The 18,862-nt window shown below is 41.8% G+C and overlaps 1 pseudogene; it reads left to right on the plus strand.

The window, feature by feature from the left end:
• The window catches only part of LOC120915345, a 55,071-nt pseudogene that overhangs the window by 27,014 nt on the left and 9,195 nt on the right, over nucleotides 1–18,862 (plus strand).

Consider the following 18,862-nt stretch of genomic DNA (forward strand, 5'->3'; position numbering starts at 1 on the left):
ACTATATGATAGAATTAAACATATATGCATATTCAAAAGTAAAACATTCCATGAATCAAAGACTAGTCAACACGGTACAGAGGGGGTCAGGAGGGCACAACACTGGGATCAGAAGGGCAGAGTATAGGTTCTGGGACGTTTCCCGAGACACGACCCTATCGGGACAGTTTAGTAAAAAGCATGACTGTCCCACCAAATCTGGGACAGTTGGCAAGTATGATGTCATGATGTCATGCAAGATTATTGTGGGGCCCCCCCATGTACCTGGGGCTGCTGGGATGTGCCCAGGAGTGCCCTTGCATTACGATGGCCCTGCTTGCCTCAGACAAGGGCTGGGGATGGAAACAGGTGCATCAGAGCAAAGCCATCACCTTACTAGCTATAAAGTCAAGAGGCACCCTGTCAGACATCACAGCTAGTGTTACAGGGCACCTAGGGGGATGTAACAATGTACTACATGTACTTTGTCCCATGGTAACTGAAAAATGTAAAAAAAAATATATATAAACAAATGTAGTATTACTTCTTTAAAGACTAAAGATTCCATGCCCTGTACGCCAAAAAAGCAGTTTTAAGCTGGCCATACACCATACAATTTTCTTTCGTTTATTTAGGTTTGACCTCCCATTCTATGGTTTTGGTAAATCTAAAGGAAAGTCGCACAAGAAAATTGTATAATTTATGGCCAGCCTTACTGGTAAGTCAGAAATCCCGTGCTTGTCAAGTATAAAATTAACACTGCCTGCAGTTTACTTATGCATGGTATTTCAGACAACACAGTGTTTCCCATTAAACTAATTTTATTTACAGGCATATCCTTAAAACCAGAAGACAGTTAGTAAATGCGTAATATGTGGATGGCACAATGTTTGAGAATTTTAACACTCCTTTTGTGAAAACGTTGCTGCTGAGATAAAACTTGTTAAATTAGGAAACACGATAAAGAGGCAAGAAGAGGCTTGTAGATACAGTGGGCATAGAAAAGAATCACTCCCCTTTAAAATAATTATATTTTGTTGCTTTGCAGCCTGAAATGAAGACAGACACAGTTTTTGTTTTATCCAGCTATATTTACTCAACGTATAACATCCAAGTAAAAGTTTTAACAACAACATTTCAGAATTTTTGTTTAAAACCAATCGAGTTGGAAAAAGGATCACCCCCTTGTGTCAGTATTTTGTTGAGCAGCCTTTAGTCTGTTGGGATATGTCTCTACTAACTTTGCACATCTAGACTTTGCAATATTTGCCCACTCTTCTTTGCAGAACTGCTCAAGCTCAATGAAGTTTGATGGTGACCAATAATGGACTGCAGTCTTCAAGTCATTCCATTGATTTTCAATGGTGTTTAAGACTGGGCACTGACTAGGCCTTTACTCCTTCAACCACTGTGGTCATTTTGGCCGTGTGCTTTTGGGTCATTGTCATGCTGGAAGCATGGCTATCTTTAAGGCAGGGCAAAAGGGGAAGCTGCCATGGGCCCCATCATAGTTGTGGGGCCCAAAGCAGCTGTCTCATACTTACCAACTATCCCAGTTTAAATTCCCATGTCCCTTTGAGTTTTAGTCCCATGCTGTGTCCCGATATCTCAGTGTGACGTTCTGCTACTAATGCTGCCCAGCTCTGCCCAATTGCTGCGTACAGATGACTCACCTGCAGACCCTGTGTTTACATGTAAATAACTGACATAGATATGTAAATAATGGCAGGATTAATATGTAAATAGCGGCAGACCAGCAGTATTGATATGTAAATAAAGGTGACATTCATATGTATATCATGCCCCCCTGAGGTCATATTCACCATCACCTCTGCTGAATTCTGCCCACTTGGGATGTAAAGGGGCATGCTTGAAAGTACTGCCAGCAACTGTGGTCATTAAGCTTACCATTAGCATGTTCTGCAAATGTGATGAAATTTGAGGGGGGTGTGGGGTAGGCAGAGAAGATATTACAGTTTGGGGTGCACAGGTGAGCAAGGAGGGGATTTAGGGGATTTAGAGAGGTAAGGAATGTGGATGCAAAGTTGAGCAGAAGAGGCAGCTAGTATAAATAACAGGCCAGATCCACAGAGCAAGTACGCCGGCGTATCTACTGATACGCCGGCGTACTTTCAAATTTCCCGTGTCGTATCTTTAGTTTGAATCCTCAAACCAAGATACGACTGCATCTGGGTTAGATCCGACAGGCGTACGGCTTCGTACGCCTTCGGATCTAAGATGCAATACTTTGGCGTCCGCTGGGTGGCGTTCACGTCGTTTTCCACGTCGGGTATGCAAATTAGCTATTTCCGACGATCCACGAACGTACGAGCCGCCGGCGCATTCCTTTATGTCGTCTCTAGTCGGCTTTTTCCGGCGTATAGTTAAAGCTGGTATTTTGCTGCGTATAGTTAGACTTGCCATGTTAAGTATGGCCGTCGTTCCCGCGTTTAATTAGAATAAATTTTTTTTGTTTGTGTAAGTCGTCCGTGAATCGGAATGTACGTAAGTCCCGTCTAAGTTAAAAAAAATTACGCCCTAGCGACGTCATTTAGCGCAATGCACGGCGGGAAATTTCGGGACCCCTAATCGCCGATTTGAATTCCACCGCCAGAGATACACTACGCCACCGTAACTTACGGCGCAAAATCTTCCTGGATTCGAACTTAAGCCAGGTAAGGTACGGCGGCATAGCGTATCTCTGATACGCTGCGCGGGTGCAGATCTCTGTGGATCTGCCCCAACGTTTCCAAGGACAGGGTGCTGCCAACTGTTTTTTTTTTCTGGATTTCAGACATGTTGCTAGGTGAGTCTGACATTTTTGTGTAATATCAGACTCCCAAATTTAAATCTATACTTTGGTGTTTTCTTCACAAGGTTTTTTTATCTTGTGATCTGTGGGCATACCGTTTTTGTGTCACATAATTGATGCTTATGATTAAAGAGCTTATATGTGACAATTGTGTTTATTCTATCTTCATTTAGTTGATGTTTCAGATGAAGACATAGAGGAGACCATTCTTGAAGACACCTTGCCTCTTACCATAAAGAAAGAGCCAATCGCAGCCAGAGTAAAACAGAAGAACAAGACAAGAGCAGGTGTGTGATCTCCAGTAACTCTATAACCTCTATGATAATATTTAACCTACCGGTAATACAAGATGTAGGATGTACATTAACAAGTGCTTTTATTAATCTGTAGCTGAACTATTGGCAGCTAAAATGTTTGCTTTCCAAAATTTTGGACCACATTTTATTACTGCCCTTTCACAGGTGTTGGGTAAATCATTAAGGCAGAACTCAATCCAAATAGTTGCATTCACAGCTAAAATACACATACTGCAGGTGGATGGATTATTTCCACCAACGGCACAGTTCCTTTTGTAACACAACACTATATCACCCTAACATTGTAACCATGGGCGTCCGCAATTTTTTTTTTCGGGGGGGCGCTTCCGCAGCTACAATACACATTTAACCCTTTCTTCAAACGGTAGCAAGGGTTTAAAAGCACCGTGCTATCGGGCAAATAGCGCAGCTAAAATGATGGTAAAGCGGCGCTTTACCGATAACGCAGCCAGCTGGCAGTGTGAAATAGCTCTTGAGATAATTCAGCTTCACTCCATGCCCATATAAATATAGCCTAGAGAATGTACAGACCCCCCTTCAGCACAGACCCCCCCTTCAGCACAGACCCCTCCATTCAGCACAAACCTCCCATTCTGCACAGACCCCTCCATTCAGCACAGATGGACCCCCCCCCCCTCAGCACAGATGGACACCATTTTAGCACAAACCCACCTTCAGCACAGACGGACCCCCCCATTCCATTCAGTACCTCAGATCGGCCATCAGCACGGCATGGGCACAGCAGGTTCCCTGTGTACACATAAACACTGGAGGGGGAGGTGGCTTCACTCTGCTCCCTGTGTCTGTGTGACATCCGGCCCGGGACTGCTCAGACAGCCCACAGCCGCGAGACTCTTCAACACCTTCTTGATTTTCCAGGGGGGTCAATTGCCCCCCGTTGCCCTATGGAGCGGACGCCCATGATTGTAACATCAATATATAGGAAAGCTATGGTGAAATATAATCCTTGAAGTTTCTCTAAAAGGCGAGGGCACCCAAAAATCTGATTTCTATTATAGGCAGAGTCTGGTGAGCTGAATTACTTCCACTGGGTATTTATTGATCGGTTAGAGTGTTTCAATTAAATATAAAGACAATGCAATCTACTCATTTTATTCTTTTTATATACTTTTTAAAGCAATTTTTAAAGGGTTTACATGGTATTTTTGCATTAGTACTTCTGTGGTACCTTGATACCTTGTACACACGGCCGGACTTTCCGAGAAAAAAAGTCTGACCTTTTTTTCTAGGAAAGTCCGGCCATGTGTAGCCTCCATCTGACTTTTTTTGTCGGAAGTCCGACGAACCTTATATAGAACCTGTTCTCTATCTTTCCGTCGAATTTCCGACGGACTCACGGCGGACTTTTGCATGGTCAAAAGTCTGACCGTGTGTACAAGGCATTACTTGTAACCTCATTGGAATCATAGTTTGAACAATGCCTATAAGGTAGGTTTCAAGAAAGGAGTGTTCCCTTGAAATGTTATTACAAATGCAGAGAATTCTCTAAAATCATCAGTCCAGGCTTTGGGTAGTTGGGTCTTGTTCTTAAAATTCTTAAAATAAAAAAAAAGTGTATTTTTCCCCAATAATTGTGTTTGAAAAACAGCTGCGCAAATAGCGTGTGACATAAAAAAATAGAAAAATCAACCACATTAGTTTCTAGGGCCTCTGCTTTACAAAAATATATGTACCTCATGCTTTCATTCTCCTCCTCTTACTCCCCTAGCCAAGCCTCTCTCAAAAGAACAACATGCATATACCACTTAAGCCCATTCCATCACATTCACCATAACCTCGACATATTACGAATATACCACTGCTGTGGACCTAACTTACGCCACAACCGATTCCTCTACGTCTACTTACCTCTTAGAAATCGATGACCAAGACCAGTGTATCCATAAGAAAATAGAGCTTAAAATTACCTTTTTGTGTGAGCTACCTGCTGCTCATAGCTGTTGTCCGCATAGACCCATAGAATGACTCAGAAATGGACCAATGTTCTCAAGGTTTATGCATTGCTACATGATTCTCACTTGTAACGCAAATATGTTTTACCAATTGTTAACCATAGAACTACTGACCTAAAGCTCTGTTGTTTTTTCTCTTAAATAAAAATCTTTATGAAAAAAAAAAAAATATATATATATATATATATAGCCCATTAAAACAGGTTGTAGAAGGCTGCTTACAGCCAGGGTCCATTAGAGCAGTGGTTCTCAACCTGGGGGTCGAATGATGATTTGCCAGGGGTCACCAAATCCGGTTCTGTTCCTGAAGCCCGCACCTCTCTCTCAGGCTTTTTGCGGCCACCCAGCAGGGCTGTTCCTGGAGCCCGTGGCCACCCACTCCATTCACGGCATGGCTGGGGGGCAGAGACTAGAGGTCAGCTGACTGGTGAGGAATGTGAAGTGGGAGGAGCTAGAGGAGACCCTATCTCCTGATTTTGGTAGAGGTGTCACTGCTACGAGACACCACAAAGTCAGAGACACAGTGAAGCCGGAAACACAGTGAGTAACACTACCTGTGATTATAGTTCCCATTAAAAGTCCCCACTACAGTTCCCAGATGAGCAGATGACCTTCATCAAGAGCACCTAAGTTGGCTGATCAGAACTCTCCCCAGCATTGGCACTCATTCCAACTCCCCGCCATCATTGCCACTCATTACACCACCCCCCCCCCCCCCCCCCCCCCACCAAGGAGTAAGAGAAGGAATAAAATTAGAGAAAACATGGAAGGGAAAGGTAAAGAGGGGGAGGAAAACGGGAGAGAAAGAATAAGAGAAAGAACAAGAAAGACGACTAGAGAGAGGGATGGGCAAAAAAAATTAAATAAAAAATAAGATAGAGAGATAAAAGGGAAAGAAAGGAGAACAAAGGAGAAAGAGTGGTACATCCTAAAATGTACCATAAGGGGTTTTAATATTATTTGGAGTGGAAGGGACTCAGGGAGCGCTAAATGTCCGTGGGTTAGGGGCGCAAATTACTTGTCTTGCCTTCAGTGCTGACAACCCACGCTACGAAAATAATTTTACTGTTAGGGGTCCCTACAATTTGGGAAATGTTATCAAGGGGTCAAGTAACTAGAAAGGTTGAGAACCACTGCATTAGAGGATCATCAGTAGGTAAAAGGTAATAGCAAGTTTTAAACAATACAAAGGTGCCAGTATTTGATGTTAAAATCACTTACCAGTGATTTATTAGAGGTATGTGAGAGATCACAGACTAGTGTTTACCTAAATTAATGAATGAACTGCCATTATCTATTTGGTAACAAGTTCAAACTGCACAACGTTGAGTATGTTACATATACCATACACTGCATTGGACTGATAAAAATACCAATAGCTAAAACATTGGAGTATATAATACACCCTGTTTTCATTGTCTTGCTAAATAGCAAAATCTGATCTGAAGGAATCAAAGGCCAAAACGTCATCACCCAAAGTGAAGAATCGGAGATCATCCATACAGGAGACTCAAGACACAGAGAAAGAAAACACACTTCAGATGAAAGGTTGGGATATCAGATTGTCTGTAGAAACTCCATTGTATTTTGTTTCCTTCCTAATGAGATTTTCTTACAGGCGCAGCACAAGATGTAATACAAGAACTGAAGGCAAACAAGATGGTTGTAGCTGACAACTCCAGTGATGAGGAGAATTCAGTGTCTGTAGGGGACAGACAAGTCCCCCCAGCACCAGTCAAACAGCGGCATAAAAAAAAGCCGCAAAAAACAGGTAATTCAATAAAAAATGGGCAGATCAAAGAATGTGACAATTCAAATGTTCCCATTGGTTTGAGTCCACTAACGATTAAAAAACTCAAACATTCTCCTCAAGCTATAAAGTTGTTCTGGCTACTTCCCTAACAAGCTATCAAGTCCTGCAAATCTTAAAGCTGAAATAAAGGCAAACAGCGGTTTTGTATTTCTGTCCCTTCAGTTATGAGAGTAACACAGCTCTGCCACACACATTACACGGAACTGGGTTAGCGCAAGAAAAATTACGCTGTGGCTGCCGAAGACTTGGGTGCCATTAAGCATTAATGGCATCCATGCAGTCTGCTAAAAAATACAGCATGTTTCTTCTGCAATTTCACACATACAGTAAAACCTTGGATTGCGAGCACAATTAGTTCCAGAAACATGCTTGTAATCCAAAGCACTTGTATATCAAAGCGAATTTCCCCATAAGAAATAATGGAAAGTCAAATGATTCATTCTACAACCATTTATTCATAGGTCCTTTAGTTTATAGTCCATATAAAAAGATTATAGCAATGTAATAGGTTGTGTAACCATAAAATGTCCCTTCACAAATGGAAGCCTCCCATGGGGATTAGAAGCAAAATCCAGCAGGAGCTACAGAGTGTAAAAGAGAAGAGAGGCGCCACTTATGCCCTGAACACACGATCAGAGTTTCCGACAGAATTCCACTCAAGCTGTCTTGCATACACACGGACACACCAAATTCCGACCGTCAAAAACGCGGTGACGTACAACAGTACGACGAGCCTAGAAAAATGAAGTTCAATGCTTCCGAGCATGCGTTGAATTGTTTCCGAGCATGCATGTTTTTTCTCCGTCAGAGTTCCATACAGACGAATGGAATTTCCAATAGAATTTTTTTCTGTCAAGAAAAAAAGTGAACATGTTGTCTTTCTAACTCAGTCAGAATTTCCGATGGAAAAAGTCAGATGGGGCATACACACAGTCGGAATATCCGATGAAAAAATCAGATGAAAAATAACCATATTGCTACACTTTATGCGCGTACACACGATCATTTTTGGGCATTAAAAAAAAAACTACATTTTTCGGCATTTAGAAAAGACGTTGTTTTTTCCAACTTCATAATTAAAACGGACGTTGCCCACACACTATCGTTTTTAAAGAATGCTCTAGCAAAGCGCGTGGTGACGTACAACGGCACTATAAAGGGGACGTTCCATGCGGATGACGCCACCCTTGGGGCTGCTTTAGCTGATTCCGTGTTAGTAAAAGACAATTCACGCTTTTCTATCTGTTACAGCGTGATGAATGTGCTTACTCCATTACGAATGGTAGATTTACCAGAACGAGCGCTCCCGTCTCATAACTTGCTTCTGAGCATGCGCGGGTTTTTATCGTTGTTTTAGACCACACACGATCATTTTTTACAACCCGAAAAACTACATAGTTTAAAACGTCGTTAAAAAATGCAGCATGTTCGAAATTAAATTTGGTCGTTTTTCAGAACTGATGATGTGAAGCCCACACACGATCATTTTAAATTACATTTTTTTAAAACGTCGTTTTTTTTCATGCTGAAAAATAATCGTGTGTGCGCGGCATTAGAGGCACCTCTCTTCTCTTTTATACTCAGTTGAGAAATGACGCTACTTGTATATCAAGACATCGCTTGTATATCAAGTCAAAATGTATTTAAAAATGTAGCTTGTCTTGCAAAACGCTCTCAAACCAAGGTTTTACTGTACTGCCCATTCGCAGGAATGGGAACCTAGCCTGGTTCCTCTCTGCTGCAGTTAAGTTGGGCTTGCCATACACTAGTAGAATTTTTTTCAAAACTGTTAGTTTTCAGATTGTCAATTTTTTTTTTTTGATCATTACAAGGCTCAAAACGACAAGAAAATTTGAGGTAGCACATGATATGGGAATTTTCTTAAGAGAATAAGTAAACACTGATTATTGTGTTTATATAATCTGGGGATGTGAATCTATATGGATTAACCTGAATTTTTTTACTTTTTTATTTAAATACACAATCATTTATTAATAATGTATATCTTAAATAAGTGAGCTTTGCAATTGTGATATTTGATCTTTTACATATTTTTGTGATATACTGTAGATGCAGCAGCTTTGGTAGTGAGGGATTCAAAATGCAGATTTCACCAATATTTACATATGATAATAGAATTTTAGGGCCAGATCCACAAAAGGGATACGCCGGCGTATCTACTGATACGCCGTCGTATCCCTGTTTCTATCTATGCGACTGATTCACAGAATCAGTTACGCATAGATATTCCTAAGATCCGGCAGGTGTAATTGTTTTACACTGCCGGATCTTAGGATGCAGTACCGCGGCCGCCGCTGGGGGGAGTTTGCGTCGTAATCCAGCGTCGGGTATGCAAATGAGGAGTTACGTCGATCCTCAAAGCTTTTTCGCGTTCGCTACGTCGCCGCTACGTTAGTTTCCCGTCGCTTAGTTACACTTTTGTGAGGCAGCCCTACTTTTACACAGCAGGCGTTCTGCTGTGTAAAGTATGGCCATCCTTCCCGCGTCTAATTTTTAAATTTTACGTCGTTTGCGTAAGCCGTACGGGAATACGGAAATATGCTACGCACCGCGCCGTTCAAAAAATGACGTCACGTCGCGCAATGCACGTCGGGAAAAAAGCGTCGGGAGCATGCGCAGTACGTCCGGCGCGGGAGCGCGCCTAATTTAAATGGGACTCGCACCATTTGAATTGGCCCGGACGGATTTGAGTTACACCGCCGCAAAATTTCCAGGTAAGTGTTTTGTGGATCGGTACCTAACTTAGGAAATTTGCGGCAGTGTAACTTAAATCTAAAAAGTTACGTTGCGCTGCCGGGCTGTGGATCTGGCCCTTAGATTTTAGTACATCACTATTTCTTCAAGACCTTGATTTTGTTATAAATCATACCATGGTAGGTCCTCTTGGTGCTATTGTCTTTCAAAGAGGCATCACTATTAAAATGTATGTATTTATTAGATTGTAAGCTCACACAAGCAGGGCCCTCCTAACCCTTTTATATAGAATTGTAACTGTACAGACTCCCTTTATATTGTAAGGTGCTGTACAAGCTGCCAATGCTATATAAATCCTATAGTAATAAGAAGAAGAAAGAATGTTTGGGTTCCTCATTTTTCTATTACAACACAAAGCCTTATCAGTTGATTCAAATTACCCCAACTTAGCCTCAAGCATGAGAAAGGACATGATAAGGCATAGATTGGTTTCTTCAGAATAAAGAACGTTAAGACTGAAATAAATGTTGCTAAAATACTTCCAATGCGGATTTGGAGTTCGCAGGGTATACTCTACTTGCATCACCTGCTGCTAGACGGAGACCTAAAAACATTTAATAGGCTCAGGGAGGAATATACACTCCAAAATCACATGTTTTTCAGATTTCTTCAGGGGTGCGACATACCTTCCGGGCTCAGTTCTCACAGTCGACTCCCCAACCCGCCCCAAATCACATTATGGCCATTGCCAGAAGCTCGGACCCAAAGGGCCTTATTTCATCATTTTACAATATGCTTTCCACCCTTGGGTTTGGTAGGGTTGCCTATGCTCTCAAACCCTTTTGGTAGAGGGAGGTGGGCCCACCTGAAGATGAGGAGTGGGAGGAGGCACTGGAGTCCTGTAGGGAGGTATCCCCCCCAAACTGTCGGATAGGCTGACCCAGATCTATATTTTACATATAGGACGTACCTTACCCCTGTCAGGGTGGCCAGATACGGGAGGGAGCAATCCACTCTATGCCCGATGTGTGGTGTGGAAACAGGTACATTCTTTCATCTCCTGTGGTCCTGCCCTAAGACCTGGGGCTTCTGGACTCAGGTGGTCACCTTTCTGCACGACAACATGGGCTCACCCCTAGCTCTGGACCCCAAGTAGTGCCTTCTGGGTATTTTTCCAAAAGTTCTAGACAAACACACTAAAATCTTCTTGCAGGAGACACTGGGCCAAATCCACAAAAGAGATACGACGGCGTAACTGCTGTTACTCCGTCGTATCCCTGTTCCTAACTATGGAACTGATCCACAGAATCAGTTTTCCATAGTTAGGGAGAATCTTAGGATGCAGTACCGCATCTGCCGCTGGGGGCATTTCGTGTCGAAATGCCTCCTCGGGTATGCAAATTAGCACTTCAGCTTCGTTTTTTCTCCGTAAGTTTTAGTTTGCATACGCAAAATTAGGGCTGCTTTTACAAGGTGTAAAGTTAGTACACCATGTAAAAGCAGACCTTTCTGTCCAGCGACGCAATTTTTTTTTAATTTTAAATTTTTTTTTCCCGCCGTATTTTTTTTTTTCCCCGACGCAACTTTATTGACCCGTCGCAATCCACAAAGCTCGGCGTAATGTAATTTCGCGCTATGCACGTCGGGAAAATGACGTCACGAGCATGCGCAGTACGGCCGGCGCGGGAGCGCGCCTCATTTAAATGGGAATCGCCCCCATTTGAAGAGGAACGCCTTGCGACGGCAGAATTTAAGTTACACAGCCCAAAATTTCTAGGTAAGTGCTTTGTGGATCGGGCACTTAGGTAGAAATTTTAAGGCAGTGTAACTTAAATGGAAAAATTTACGTTAGGCACGATCTTTGTGGATTTGGCCCACTGTTCTCGGCTAGAAAACTCATTGCCAGGAAGTGGATGAGACCTTTGCCCCCTAAACTGACAGAGTGCCTCTGGCACATGCACATGATCAAGGAGGGGTGCCCCTTATTTATATGACATGATTTATGTTATTGGGTTGTTGCCACGATATTGGTTAGTATGTTGGCCCTAACTCTACTAGCTGTCATTGCTACCAATTACTAGATGTGTTGTACGTTACCATGTGTGAACCAACTATTGATACTTTTTTTGAATATTGATGCCGTCTATACGTTACTGTGCCTCATATGTACATGCCTTTCTATATCAATAAAACCTTTGTTTAAAGTAAAAAAAAAATACCTTATCTCTAAACCATGGGTCTTCAAACTACGGCCCTCCAGTTGTTCAGGAACTACAATTCCCATCATGCCTAGTCATGTCTCTGAATGTCAGAGTTTTACAATGCCTCATGGGATGTGTAGTTCCACAACAGCTGGAGGGCCGTAGTTTGAGGATCCCTGCTCTAAACAATTACCGTTCCTGCAAGTGGTTTAATTGTAATTGTTACAGTACTTAAACATTGATTTTATAGTTATCACAGCAAGATATAAAATAAAAATAAAACACTTAACGTATTATATGTTACAGTAAAAAAAATACTTCCAATGCATTTAGTTTACCTGGTGGGGATGGTTTATTGACAGCAAAATTGTGGGTTCATTTTAATAGTTAATATCATCAGCCCTTACAATGTCAGAAATGTAAAAAAAATTGTCTTTGCGCTGTGTTATAATGGCCGCTGACACATATAAGTAGTATACCTAACTTAAATTAATAATATAAAAAGTATGTGTAGCGCCAAAAGAAAATTAAGCAACATAAAACAGTGAGTAAAGAAAAGCAAATCCAAAATATTAATAATAAAGTCCTCTCTGCTGTGTATGAAAAGAACAAAATTCCAAAGGGGCAAATTTATCATTCAAGAAAGTCCTTACAATGTCAGGGCTGTGCAGCCCTTCTACATCTCAATATGGGCATGGCAGTGGTATTGCCACTGGATTTGGCCCTAAAATCAGTGCCCACAGAGGTAGTGAGACAGTCAACAGTAAATGGCTTCAAACATGCTTGGGACAAACATAGATCTATACGCGGACAAAAAAGGAAAGTGCTGTCACTTTTCTATGTTTCTGTGTTATATTCCTTCTTATTATGTTGGTATAAGGACTATATAATGAAAGTACTGTTCCCTTTTTTTTTTTTTTTATATAGTGAGATCCAAAGAAAGAAACCCCTCTTATGAAGCAGCAGATGCACAGGGCCTGGATGATGATTTTGATGAAGATTTGGATATCCTCAGCAGTGTTGTATATACAAGACCATTGTCTGCCTCTAGTAAGGTGAAAGAATGAACAAAAAAAAAATACACAATTTCTTACATGATTTCCTAAAATAAGAATTCTTTTGGCAATTCAACAGTGTTATCAAATGTATCATTAAAGTTCATGCCATGCTCTATCCCCTCAAGAGCAATATTTTAGTTATTGGTGGAGCCTAGGAAGTCGAGTCAGCTGCCACGATTCACAACTTTGTTCCTGTCCTGTATATATATATATATATATATATATATATATATATATATATATATATATATATATATATATATATTTTAAATGTGGTCTTTTTTCATATATATATAAATTAAAAAAACACAGTGGTGCTCAAATACCAACAAAAGAAAGGTCTATTTGTGTGAAATAAATTATATAAATTTAGATTGGGTGTAGCATTGCATAACGGCAAAATTACCAGTTAAAATCGTGCAGTGCTAAATAGAAAAAATGGCCTGGTCACGAAGGGGGTAAAATCTTCCGGTTGTTAAAGAAGCCATTAAAAAGGTAATTACCATATATACTTGAGTATAAGCCGAGTTCTTCAGCCCTTTTTTTAAGGCTGAAAATACCCCCCTTGGCTCATACTCGAGTCAGTGTACCTGAAATTATTGACAGGCTGCGGGCGTCCATTGTTTAAAAGTCGCGATTTCCACGTTGTCCCTTCCGTGATAGGCGTTTCTCAGCAGACACAGTTCCGCCTATCACGGACGTTCTCTCATCCCCGGACTTTGTTTCCCAGCAGACACTGTGTTCAGTGTTCCGCCAATCACGGACGTCCTTTCATCCTCGGACAAGAGGACATCCGTGATTGGCGGAACACTGAACACAGTGTCTGCTGGGAAACTGAGTCCGAGGATGAGAGAATGTCTGTGATAGGCGGAACTGTGTCTGCTGAGAAACGCCTATCACGGAAGGGACCAGGAGGAGACCGCAAGTTTTAAACAATGAATGGACACCCGCAGCATGTCAATAATTTCAGGTACACTGACTCGGGCACAGTGAGGCTGCAATGGGCACAGTGAGGATGGGCACAGTGAGGTTGGCACAGTGAGGTTGCAATGGGCACAGTGAGGTTGGGCACAGTGAGGTTGCAATGGGCACAGTGAGGCGTGCAATTGGGCATTGTTGACCCTCTTTTGTGCTTACAGTAGCTGCTGCATTCTCAACCTAGGCTTATACTCGAGTCAATAGGTTTTCCCAGTTTTTTGTGGTAAATTAGGTGCCTTGGCTTATGCTCGGGTTGGCTTATACTCGAGTATATATAGTAGTTTAAACACAGCCCTAAAAAAACTGAGGAATGTTGCAAAGGTAACCTGCCCACATTGTGGCTCATTGAACCTCAGTTCAGTCAGTTGACTGCCAACTTTTACCCTAAACCTAACCCTTAGGCCTCGTACACACGATAGGTTAACCAGAGGACAACGCTCTGAAGGACCGTTGTGTGTCAAAACCGATCAAAACCGATCGTGTGTGGGCCCATAGGTTATTTAACCATCGGTTAAAAAAAAGCCAACTTGCTTTAAAATTAACCTATGGATTGGTAACCGATAGGTCAAAATCGATCGTTAGTGGGCACGACCATCGGTTAAAAATCCACGCATTCTCAGAATCAAGTCGACGCATACTTGAAAGCATTGAACTTTGTTTTTTTCAGCACATCGTTGTGTTTTACGTCACCGCGTTCTGACACGATCGGTTATTTAACCTATGGTGTGTAGGCACGACGGACCATCAGTCAGCTTCATCGGTTAACCTAGGACAATGGTCCTTCAGACTATTGTCCTCTGGTTAACCTATTGTGTGTACGAGGCTTTAAAGCTGAATTCTAGGCAGATAATAAAAGATCACAACTTATTCCAGTTATGTCTTCCTTAAAAACAACAATATTTTTAAATATACCTAGTTTAACTGCCTGGCTCTCTTTTTATCTTACATTCCTGTAATCCCCAGCATAGAATCTCATTTACTGGGAGAGCAAGGACGGGAACCAGCTTTGAGAACCAGTAGGGACTACCACATTGTACAGTGCTGCCAATCTAACACTGGGAGCTTGCGGACAGGAAAACAGAGCAGAGAAATAGGGGTTGATAACCTCATCAATGTGGTGATCATTCTTGTATAGCAGGCTGGTAGCAGGATTGTGCCCAAGCTGTATTTAGAAAAGTGTGGTCACTGCCCATGCTACACTGTCTGACAGGGGTGTATGAATCACAAGACCGGCTGAACACAATTGTAAAAATTGATCACTTTTCCATTTGTAGACATACACAGGCACATCTTTGACCATATTTGTTATTATAAAGGAAACCAGAAACTAAAGTAACATTGCTTTTTGCTTCATTTACTTAGCTTTAGAAAATACCAGTTTGTCAATAACAATGGAGTAGCATACAAAGGAAAGCAACTATAATATTCTCTGAACAATATGATTTTTTCTTTTTAATTCGATGACAGTACTTCTTTACAATATCACTGTAGGAAGAAGATTCTGAAATAGTGCCACCTCTAGAAACAGATGACCTTGAGGGCTTTGCATTCCGTCCAGCTCCACACAACATGACTCTCCAGTGCCGTATCACCAGAGACAAGAAAGGAGTTGATAAAGGCATTTACCCTACCTATTACTTGCATCTAGAGAGGGACGATGGCAAACGGGTAACTAAAGAAATCTTATGTTCCTGCTGAAACTGCACTTTTTTTCTACATTTCGGTGAATGACATTTTTATGATGGGTTTTTCTTTAAATTGTAAACCTGATTCATGAAATTTGACCTAGGCACACATATCTGCAGTGTTTTCCTATCTCTGTCCAAAGCACTAAGTCCTCTGTCTTTCTGCTGCTCTGCTCCGCTCCTCTCTTATCAGCATGATAACTTCTGACAAGTTCTCAAGATAAAACCAGCCTGGAGGGTGGGGGGTGGCGTGCCTTTCCTCCAATCAGCTGTCACACAGTGAATGCCAAGACTACACTCCCAGTGCTGAACAGGAAGAAAAAATCTCTAGCACAATGTGTACTTTCTAAAGCAAGCTCAAGGCGGCAGATATACATGTAAAACTTATGTAAGGAAATTTGTTTCATCCCATTTACATGATACTGTACTTTTCATCAAGAAAGCACATCACTGCTTTAAAACTATTTGCAATGCTGTGCAAACTGATTTATGGCCCATGTTGAGTTGAGTGGTATCTTAATATAGCACGGTTTTACCCTGAAAGGGTCTCGACGCGCATAGCAGAGTTTTTGGGAAAAGAGGACCCAGGAACCAAAAGCAGCACAGAGCGGCAGAAAGGGTGGAAGAAAGAGGCTACGCAGGAAAGGCTTGCATGAAAAGCCAAGTCTTCAGTAATCCGCGGAAGACTGGCATAGTAGGGGCCTCCTGGAGCTCGACAGGGAGGCTTTTCCCTGGTAGGAGAAGGCCCGACCACCACGCCGGATCTTCTTGGGCACCGAGATGTAGAGGAGATCTCTGCCGGTAGATCTAAATGATCTGACAAGAGCTTGTTTATGGAAACGAGAACAGAGATAGCTAGGGGCCAGGCCTCTCATAATCCTAAACAGGATACATCCTGCCTTATCATTTTCTTTCCACTTCACAATTATGTGCCACTTTGTGTTGGTCTATCACATAATATCCCAATAAAATACATTTATGTTTTTGGCTGTTACATGACAAAATTTGGAAAATGTAACTATCCTTGGACTACACATCCCAGTATGCCATCTGTTTCAGAAAGAGAACTCTGGGAGAGGCTTGAAAAAGGGTCAGCAGACTAGGCCCAAGCTCCATCAAGTAAACACCCCTCCGCTGCTGTGCGAGAGGACTGCGACCTACCACGCAGCCAAACGGCGATCCCAGCTCTGACCCAGTGGGGTCCAACGCTACCTGCTACACAGGGGGCATCACCACAGCATCGCTGTCACCAGCCAGATCAGACAGCTCACGGTCCCCCGCTGCGAGTCCAGCATCTCCGCCCATTCTACAGTAGGATGCATCGACTTGAATCGCTTTTCAGGAGGTTCCTATGCTGTTCTTCAGTTTGGTGAGAGGGCATCTGACTGCCAATACAATCTCTGCTTTATCCTAGTTCACAGAACACTGTATATAGACATCTCACACCTGGAATTGCCTTACCTTATCTCACAGAACACTGTATACAGACACCTTACACCTGGAATTACTCTGAAGATTACAACTAGCCAAGCACAACTGTTTGCTTTGATTACACATCACTGTGCTACACTCAGGTTTCTTGTTCTATGAGCCCCAACTTGCTGATGAGGATCATTGTGAGGCCTTGTATCATGGACACTGTTTTCCTATTGCTATTTAAAGGGACATACACCTAAGATCTAGAATACCCAGTCTCTCTATAGGATTAAAGGTATAATAGGCCACCCTGGGGTCCCCTTTCAGCAATGATAGTATATACAGCAATTTGTAACTTTCCTTAGATATTCATTCATTTATTGTCCGTTTCCTATGTACAGTGCTATTTTACATCTGTGATTCAAAGTTGTTATTTAATTGCCTCGGGGAACCTTTTCAACTGAGTTTTGGCTGTTTACCCAGGACTTAGCTGAATAAAACCCTGTTACAAGACTCCCCCTTTGAACAAGTAAAATCAGAGAAAGCTGATCAATCTGCATTGTGTTGGTGTGTTATTTAAAGGTACATACAACATGTCTGAACCTAGAGTGTCAGAAGGGCTGGAACGTTTACAGGGTCAAAGTGGCACAGATAAACTTGCAATTCTAAGCAACCCCCAAGGGGGCAGTGCTACTTGTATGTTACACAGATCACCCCTACTTACTCCTCATCGTTATTATGACTGCTATATTTCCTATTATTTCAGTACACTATGTGATAGCTGACAGGGAAATCTTCATTTTATATTTAACAGCTTTTCCTTATGGCTGGAAGAAAGAGGAAGAAAAGTAAGACCTCTAATTACCTGATTTCAGTGGATCCTACAGACCTCTCACGTGGTGGTGAAAGTTTTATTGGTAAAGTCAGGTAAGTGAAAGTGCTTCTAAAGACTAGACATTTTTACCCTAAAGTCGAACTATAGGCAAAACCTTTTTTTTTCATTTTGGAGTAAGGGTTTTGTTACTTATTGCCCCTTTCACTTTTTTTTGTTTTTTTGCCATTTGTGTCCCATTGGGAAAAATGACCTTCACTTCCTGTCTCATAGCTAAACAGGAAGTGAGATGAAGTCCCTGCAAATAGGGGACTAGTGTTCATAATAGGAGATTTCCCCCTCTATTCCTCTAGGGACAGCCCAAAATTTGGGATCTGCTTCAGTGAAAATGGTACACAGGACAAATAGGGGGAATCTCCCTGACCGGGGCACAGACAGCAATAAAAACAGATTATCTAATCCTGCTCCACTCTGTCCAAAAGAAAAAAGTTTTGCCTTTAGTTATATTTTAATACATTCCCTGCATTAATCGGTTAGTGACTGCCCACCGTAGATATACTATGCTGCGCATATATATATATATATATATATATATATATATATATATATAAAACCGACACGTCGCACTGCCATATATGGGTGATGCAAGTGGCACTGGTTTTTGATTAACTTATAGCGGATAGATTTTTAGCTATTTTTATGTGTTTTATACCCATTTTTTACTATGTGTTCCCCTTTTTTAAATAAATACTACACCAGTTCTTTTTGTTTGATGACCTTTAATATTTTGGGGACATATGGTTGGAGTTCTACCCTGCGAGAGTGTGAAGGATCCCTGACATTGGAGCTGGTAGACATCCCCCATCTCACCCATGCTCAGGGCCGGATTTGCTCTCCCTGCCGCCCCAAGGCCAGGTTCCGCAATGCACCCCCTCCCTGCCAACCGAACCCCCCCCCCCCAAATCAACGGAGAATGAGCGGCACGGTTAGTTAAAATATGTTTTGTTTAGTTTTTTTACTTTTTTTCACTTTTTTTTTATTATTAGTAGCTTGTCGCTTACTTTTTTTAAATTTTTGTATAAT

Source organism: Rana temporaria, chromosome 10 (assembly GCF_905171775.1).
Source record: "Rana temporaria chromosome 10, aRanTem1.1, whole genome shotgun sequence".
Lineage (NCBI taxonomy): Eukaryota > Metazoa > Chordata > Amphibia > Anura > Ranidae > Rana > Rana temporaria.